Source organism: Herpailurus yagouaroundi, unplaced genomic scaffold, assembly GCF_014898765.1.
Source record: "Herpailurus yagouaroundi ecotype Mexico unplaced genomic scaffold, PumYag 185, whole genome shotgun sequence".
NCBI lineage: Eukaryota > Metazoa > Chordata > Mammalia > Carnivora > Felidae > Herpailurus > Herpailurus yagouaroundi.
Window position 1 is genome coordinate 15,246,909 of NW_024412416.1, and position 8,413 is coordinate 15,255,321.

Below are 8,413 nucleotides of genomic sequence, written 5' to 3' on the forward strand. Positions count from 1 at the left end.
AAGGGTAGAGGGAGAGAGAATCCTAAGCAGGCTCTGGGTTTTCAGGGCAGGGTCTGATGTGGGTCTCCAACTCATCAGCTGTAAGTTCATGACTTGAGCTGAAATTGAGAGTCGGATGCTTAATCAACTGAGTCACCCAGGCGTTTTCCGCACCCCCCCCCAGGATTTCACTTATATGTGAAATCTAAAACACAAAACAAATGGGGTTCCTGGATGGCTCAGTCAGTTAAGTGTCAGATTCTTGGTATTGACTTGGGTCAGGATCTCGAGGTTGTGGGATTGAGCCCTGCATCAGGCTCCACACTGACAGTGCAGAGGCTGCTTGGGAGTCTCTTTCTCCCTCTCTCTCTGCCCCTCCCCAGCTTGTGCTCTATCTCACAAAATAAATAAATAAACTTAGAAAAACCCTTCAAAACAAATGAAGAAAAGAAGGAGGGGAGGGAGGAAGGAAGAAAGGAAGGAAGGAAGGAAGGAAGGAAGGGCAGATTCTTAAATGCAGAGAATAAACTGGTGGTTGCCAGAGGGGAGGTGGGTGGGCTGATAGCTGAATAGATAAGGGGATGAAGAGATACTAACTTATAGTTACGGAATAAGTAAGTCATGGAGGTGAAAGGTACAACATAGGGAATATACTCAATAATACTGTGATAACATAATGACGGATGGTGACTACATTTAACATGATGAGCATTGAGTAATGATAGAAACGTTCAGTCAATAAGCTACACACCGGAAACAAAGGTGACCTTGTATGTAAATGGTACTCTAATAAAAAAAAAATAAGACTTATGCTTTTAAGCTTTCGTCATTCTTTTTGTTTAAAGTTTCATGGCTGAAAAAAATGATTCTTTTCACCTGATAGCCTGTGACGACTGGGAAGAGGAAGGTGAAACGCTTTCCTGGCCATTTCTTCAGAGAAAGTTTTTTGTTTTTGTTTTTGTTTTTTTGCTTGTGTTTGTTTTTGTTTAAAGGAAACCGAATCAAAAGTGACATGTGAAGAGGTGTACCAAGATGAGAGACCGCCTTTCCTTCTTAGCTGGAGAGAGTGAAGGGAAACAGGCAGACAGGAGGTTGGTTAACCCTGGACCCCAGAGCAGACGAGAACTTTCCAGGTACGGTTTTTGAGGCAAGAGGTAGATCGCTGTTGGAGAAACCTCGGTCTTATCTCTTGATTGCCAGTTCAAAAGCTCACATTTATTACGTGTTCACTTGTGCCAGTCACTGTTGGATGCGTATTAACCCAGTAATTCTCCAATAACCCTAAGATCTAGGTGGTATCATCCCCTCCATCTTCTAGATGGGAAAAAGGAAGCAAAGACGCACGTGTTCTGTCCAAGCACTCACAGGGGGCGGTGGAGCAGGGAGGATTTAACACTAGGCAGTCTTATTCAGATTTCACTAGTGACTCGTCTATCCCTCTCCCGCCAGACAAGGGGACTGGCCAGTTGATCAGGTCTTCTGGTCGGTCTCCTGGTTCTGAGATAAGGAGACTAGGTCGGGCAGTGAGATGAGCACGATCAGGGCAGGGACAGACCAAAAACAATGGAGGGTGACAAGTAGGCTGGCCCTAGGGGATGGATGAAATGCCAGGGGAAGAACGATCAGGTCTTCACGGAGGTGGCATGGGCCCGCAGACTTTAAATGCACACTTTCCGGTTTTCCTAGGAGCGGGATAATTACATATCCAATGAATTGGGTATGCTTACCTTGAGACATGCTGGAGTTCTAGAATTTAGGTGGAGAGTCTTAGGACAGCGGTCTGGCTCACAGGAGGATTAGGAGAAGTTACTGGAAGCTGTGGTGGCCCATGCTGTTTTTGCTTTCGACATCTTTAGGGTGGTTTGAGGGGGTGTTAAGAGGATTATCGGGAGGAAACTGAAAGTCTTCTCCTCCCCACCCCTTTGCACCTGCATCATATCTACCTGTCAATTCAGTTACAATTTTTCCCTTTCCGTGAACTATTCCGGGCTTTGTTGGAAGGAAGTAGTTCTGTATCGCATATTTGCAATAGAAAAAGATTTACTTCCATTACATATGAGTTTGTAGGAGCATTTTACAACCTTCCGCAGTCTTTAGCAGCATGGAATCAAGTCCTTGGTATTATCTATTTAAGTCTTTAAATTTGGTATTTAGGTTAAATACAAAATATAGTTCTTAGCGTTATTCCAAGGTCACTATTCATGATGGAAAAAATGTTAAAGGCATAGAAGTAATGCATGAAAAATCCATTATTAAGAGCGGCACCCCCTTATCTACAATAGCAGTTACTTTAACATGATTTCCTTGCATTGTAGGGACACGCTATCGCCTTCCCTGCTAAAGCTCTGTTAATGTTTCCATTATACATCTCTATTCAGCTTTTCCACCAGTTTATAATTCAACGTATTCTTAGGCTAAACTTTGGTTTATGGAAATCTCCATTTGAAAACTTCCCCAAAGAAATTAAAAACATATGAATGAAAATGCACGGACCATCCCATTTCTGGGGCACGGGGGGGAGAAAAACACCTTCTTGTTTGGGGGATTTGAGTGGGAAATTGATTTTTGTCCTTTAATCAGTTGTGACCAGGATTATAATGCTATTAATGCAAAAGCATGCTGAACTAATTAACAACCAGGGAGCTGGAAAGGAGCCTAGGAGGTCTCCAATAGGCAAGGTTATATCAAAACCTCCCAGACAAACGGGGTACAATGCCCAAAGAGCCCTGGGAAACCCATTCCACAATTGTTATTGCTAACTTGTTCCATTGTTTAACAACCCCTACTGTCAGGAATATTTTCCTTATGTCGAACTCAAATCCTCGCCGTTTACGCCAATTTCCCGCTGCTTTTAGGGGAAATGGCAAACAGCTGTTGGACATCGCAGGGATAAAGAACTTGTTTTATTTGATATAGACCGCTGTTGGAGCCCTCGTAGGCTCAGCCCTCCCAGAAGAACATTTCCTTCCTAGTTTCCATTATTTAAAACTCTGAATCATTGTCTCTATCTTCGTAAGTGGTGGAACCTCTTACTGGGCCCTAATCGAATAACCCCCTAGAATGAATTTGTCCTGCCTGTTGATGCAGAAGTATCTTATGATTTTCATACGGCAAGTTAAAGCTTTCCAGTTCTTTGCTTGTTTGGGAAAACAAAATGTACCTTGCTATTTCTCTTGAAATTGCACCTGAACCCAGATCATTCTTTGCATCATTCGCAAGAAGCTGTGTGGCTCCCAAAGGTGCAGATCTGAACGCAGAGACACGAGTTGAACCCAGGATCTGTCCGATTTCATGGGACTTCCCAGTGGCCAGTGGTGGCTCCTCAATTTCTGTATAAGAGGAATTTAGGGGCAGAGTCTGGCTGGCCAGAAGGACATGGACACTTGTCATAAAGATGCATCTGCTTAGTAAGTGTCTGAGTTTCATACTGATTAAGCATTTACTTCAGCGGGATTGGGAAAATAACTGAAACCACAGCGTAGAGGATGAAGGAAGCTCAAGTTCATTACCCTACTAACCTAACAATGATCTGGGGCTTCGAAAACGCCCAGAGGTGGTGGCGATGGGTTGGGAGTTCGTCACAAGTGTTGAGCAAAACTCCTGAGGCACAAAGAAAATGCAAAGCCAGTAAGTGGTTACCAAGTGAGTGAAAGGTGTGGCCAGAATTTGAATTCAGGTCATCTGGTTCAGGAGTCTGTATTCTTTTATTTTTTATTAAAAAAAATTTTTTTTTTACTGTTTATTTATTTTTGAGAGAGACAGAGCAGAATGTGAGTGGGTTAGGGGAAGAGAGAGGGAGACACAGAATCCGAAGCAGGCTCCGGGCTCTGAGCTGTCAGCACAGGGCCCGATGTGGGGCTCGAACTCACGAGCTGTGAGATCATGACCTGAGCCGAAGTCGGATGCTCAACCGACTGAGCCACCCAGGTGCCCCGTGTATTCTTTTATTTATTTTTTTAAATAATCTCTACATCCAACATGGGGTTCGAATTTACAACCCTGAGATCAAAAGTCGCTTGCTCTCCTGACTGGGCAGCCAGGTGCCCCTGGCAGTTGGTATTCTTGACCGCTGTGCTCTAGAGCTGCCTCCCTATGACAGACACACAGACGAGAGAGGGAAGTTATCTCAAAGATGGGGCATTTACGTGTTTCGTCATGAGAGATGAGCTGTTAGGATAGAAATCGAAAGCAGCTCAGTATCAGTAGAAAGAATGCTTCATCATAGTCTGACAACAGAACAAGAGGGAAGACAGCCAAAAGATTAGTAATGGGATGCAACGATCTAGAAGAACAGAACAGGAGAAGAGACCACCCACATATGGGGTGTTCAAAGAAAAGAGGGACATAGTTGGATAGGTCTTTGGCTTGGGGACTAATTAGGAGACATGCCCCTCTGCCATATCAACCTTTGAATGGTTTTCTTTCTTGGCTACAACTGGGGCGGAGTATGATCTTAGGACAAAAGAGCTGACTAATAGATCTGGGTCCACCCAAAGGGAAGTCTCTAGAGCTGGCCACCTGGCTCTGCCGTTGACTGAAATGTCAACTTTATCACTGAGGATATACACGGGTCTTGTCAATCACGTGAGCATGATCTAAAGCTCGGAAAGTCAAGACAAAAACTATTCACAACAGGTTGGGATGATGGGCTGAATCTTACAAGACCAGATTCTATAAAGAAAATAGGAGAATGTGAGCTTACATGTAAAATAAAAAGGTCAACTGATGTATCAAAGCAGGAGGGAGAGGTCAATGGCAGCTAAATGATTTGAAAGGATGTAGAGTCTTTAGTTTCTTTTAAACTTAGGTGGATCCATTAATGGGGGGAGAGTGTGAGGAAAAAAAAAAGAAAATTGTGAATATTAGGTAAAATAAAACTACAATGCTTAACGAATACTTGGTAAAGCTTCCAACTGGGAATCAACTCCATTCTAAAAAAATGCCTCCTCTGCCAAGATGACTCTGGGGGTGGGGCTGGCAACTTTCTTCAAATATTCAAATGGTGGGCACCTAGAAGGGATGCAGTCAGTATTTATCTATACAGATGTCACAGGAAAGGTTCTCAATTGCATTGTTGGGGTGTATGTGGGGGTATGTTCTTAGTAATCAGTTGGTAATATCTTGGTCTTACTATGATAAAGTCTTCCTCATTTCCTCATTTTTTTTTTGACATTGCTTTTCTGGGGCCGGAGAGGAATGAGGTATGGTTATAGCAAGTGAGGTGGGAACTCCTGTAAACCAGGTCTGTTTGTTTGTTTTGTTATGTTTTTTTTTCTTTTTTTAATGATAACCGAGTGTTACTAGTGCCCTATCAACGTCAAAATTACCCACTTTTTGGGGGGATGGGTTACAAGACACTGGATGGGGCATAAGAAGATGTCAGGGAGGTGGAATGCTGGGTAAGGAATATAGATGTCTTTTCCCCAAATGGGGATTGTCAAGGGCCGTGATGGATGCAATGCAGTGTGGTTTCCATCTGTGAAGACACCACAAGACTGTGCTATGGCAGAAACGCTACTTTCTGTAGACACAGGAGCTTTCTTCCCCACTCCATTTAACAAATGTTAAGTTTTCCCCTCATAGAGAAACAAGTTATCCTGGGAACATTTTTTCCCTTAACATCTCTTGCGCTTCCTTGAGCTTGAAGGGTTTGTTTTAGTTAGCAAACCTGCTCACAGGTGAAGAACTCTGTAGGAATAGATTAGGAATCGCTAACTAGCACCATTGTATGAAAAGCATGCAAGATGGTTTGAACAAGAGACGGGGATTCTTCTTCCTCTTTCCTGAAGTTTTCCACTCCTTTTGCATGGCTGTGTGCCACATGGATGGTCAAGGAATCTTTCCTTGGGTGTAACTTCAATTGATATTGAGGTCATTTAAACCAAATATTGATTGTGGCTTTTCTGCTTTTGCCTTCTTTCTTGTCAATGCAAGGATTTTTGTGTTTTTGTAGGAGAGATGCAGATATTTTGCTAGTGTCCGTCTGAGGGAATTTATTCAGAAGTACAAAGCCACTCTTCCTTTAAGAAGTGAAGTTATATATGATCTCATGGTTTGTGAGTTCAAGCCGTGCATCAGCTCTGCTCTGACAGTGCAGAAACTGCTTAGGATTCTCTCCCTCCCCCTTTCTCTAGCCTTCCCCCACTCATGTTTTCTCTCTCTCTCTCTTTCTCAAAACAAATAAAAAAAAAACTTAAAAAAAAGATCGAATTAGGAGCGACTGGGTGGCTCAGTCGGTTAAGCATCCGACTTCAGCTCGGGTCATAGTCTCATGGTTCGTGGGTTTGAGCCCTGCATCGGCCTCTGTGCTGACAGCTTGGAGCCTGGAGCCTGCTTTGGATTCTGGGTCTCCCTCTCTCTCTGTCCCTCCCTCCCTCACGCTCTCTCTCAAAACGAAATAAACATTTAAAAAAATTAAAAAAAAAGATCAAGTTATACATGCACACAATTTAATAGAGCCATAGTTGCTCTACGAGTTTTGTTAGGAAAAACCGTAGACGTCTGCATCCCTCCCTACATTTCTTCTCCCCAGGAGCAGCCACTTTCTTGACTTTTCTGATTATCTTTGATAATATTCCCCTATTTCTAACTGCTGTGCATGTATATTCACTACTTGATTTTTCAGTTTTAAGCGAATGCATCCCTTTTCAATGTTTTTGTTCTTCCAATAAAGTTATTTTGAAATTTTGTTTAGATCACAATTCATTGTTTATATCATTAAGGCCATGCCAGCATTCTTGTTAAGACATTCAGGGACACTCTGTATTCTATTACTTGTATCTTTTCTCATGGAGCGGTCTTCATCAGGGCTGGTTGCCATTCTTATCTCGGGCTCAGTTCCCAACCTGCCAACCTTCCTTCACCTGAGATTCTGGAGACTGTCTCCGCTTTTCTCCTGTTTGGATCTTGTTTTCTCTCTCCTACATCTTTCTCTTCCTTGGTTTACTCCCTTGACTTAGTAGTGTGCATCCTTTAGTAGCTTTCTGAGACAGCGCATATGAGGGAAAATGTTTTTGCGACTCATGTGCCTGAGAATGTTTATATTCGTTCTTATATTTGTTTGTTAGTTTTGCCAGAAGTAGAATTTTACGTTGACATCTTTTTTTTTTCTTTCTTGGTTGTTAAAGGCATTATTCTTTTTTTTTTTCAACATTTATTTATTTATTTTTGTGACAGAGAGAGACAGAGCATGAACGGGGGAGGGGCAGAGAGAAAGGGAGACACAGAATCGGAAACAGGCTCCAGGCTCCGAGCCATCAGCCCAGAGCCTGACGCGGGGCTTGAACTCACAGACCGTGAGATCGTGACCTGGCTGAAGTCGGACGCTTAACCGACTGCGCCACCCAGGCGCCCCTAAAGGCATTATTCTATTGGCTTCTAGCTTCTAGTGCTACTGTTAAAAAGTTGAAAGTCCTGGGCACATGGCTAGCTCAGTCAGCACCTGGCATCTCTTTTTTTTTTTTTTTGAAGATTTTTTTACATGTTTTTTTTTTCAATTTTTAAATCATTTTATTGTTACATATAAACCCCACATATGAGGCATAAACCATATATGTAGAAGCTAATGAATTTCATAGTAACCATCACTCAATATATCAGCTTTACAAAAAACTTAAAAAATCTTTTCATGAAGTTACTCATACAGAAGAATATACAGATAGTAAGTATATAATTCAAACTAGTTTTCACAAACCGAACAAAACCAGGTAACCATTGTGCAGATCAAAAAATAGAGGACATTCCAAGCACGGTCCAAAACACCCATGTGTTCCTTCCATTCATTATATGTCTTTTTTTTTAATATGAAATTTACTGTCAAATTCGTTTCCATACAACACCCAGTGCTCATCCCAACAGGTGCCCTCCTCAATGCCCATCACCCACCCTCCTCTCCCTCCCACCCCCCATCAGCCCTCAGTTTATTCTCGGTTTTTAAGAGTCTCTTATGAAAAAAAAAAAAAAGGGGCGCCTGGGTGGCGCAGTCGGTTAAGCTTCCGACTTCAGCCAGGTCACGATCTGGCGGTCTGTGAGTTCGAGCCCCGCGTCGGGCTCTGAGCTGATGGCTCAGAGCCTGGAGCCTGTTTCCGATTCTGTGTCTCCCTCTCTCTCTGCCCCTCCCCCATTCATGCTCTGTCTCTCTCTGTCCCAAAAATAAATAAAACGTTGAAAAAAAAATTAAAAAAAAAAAAAAAGAGTCTCTTATGGTTTGGCTCCTTCCCTCTCTAACTTTTTTTTTTTCCTTTCCCCTCCCCATGGTCTTTATTGAGAGAGAGAGACAGAGAGAGAGGGAGAGAGGCAGAGAGAGAGAAAGAGAGATCCCAAGTAGGCTCCATGATGTTAGCACAGAGCCCAATATGTGACTTTATCCCACAAACTGTGAGATCATGACCTGAGCTGAAATCAAGAGTCAGATGCTTAACCTACTGAGCCACCC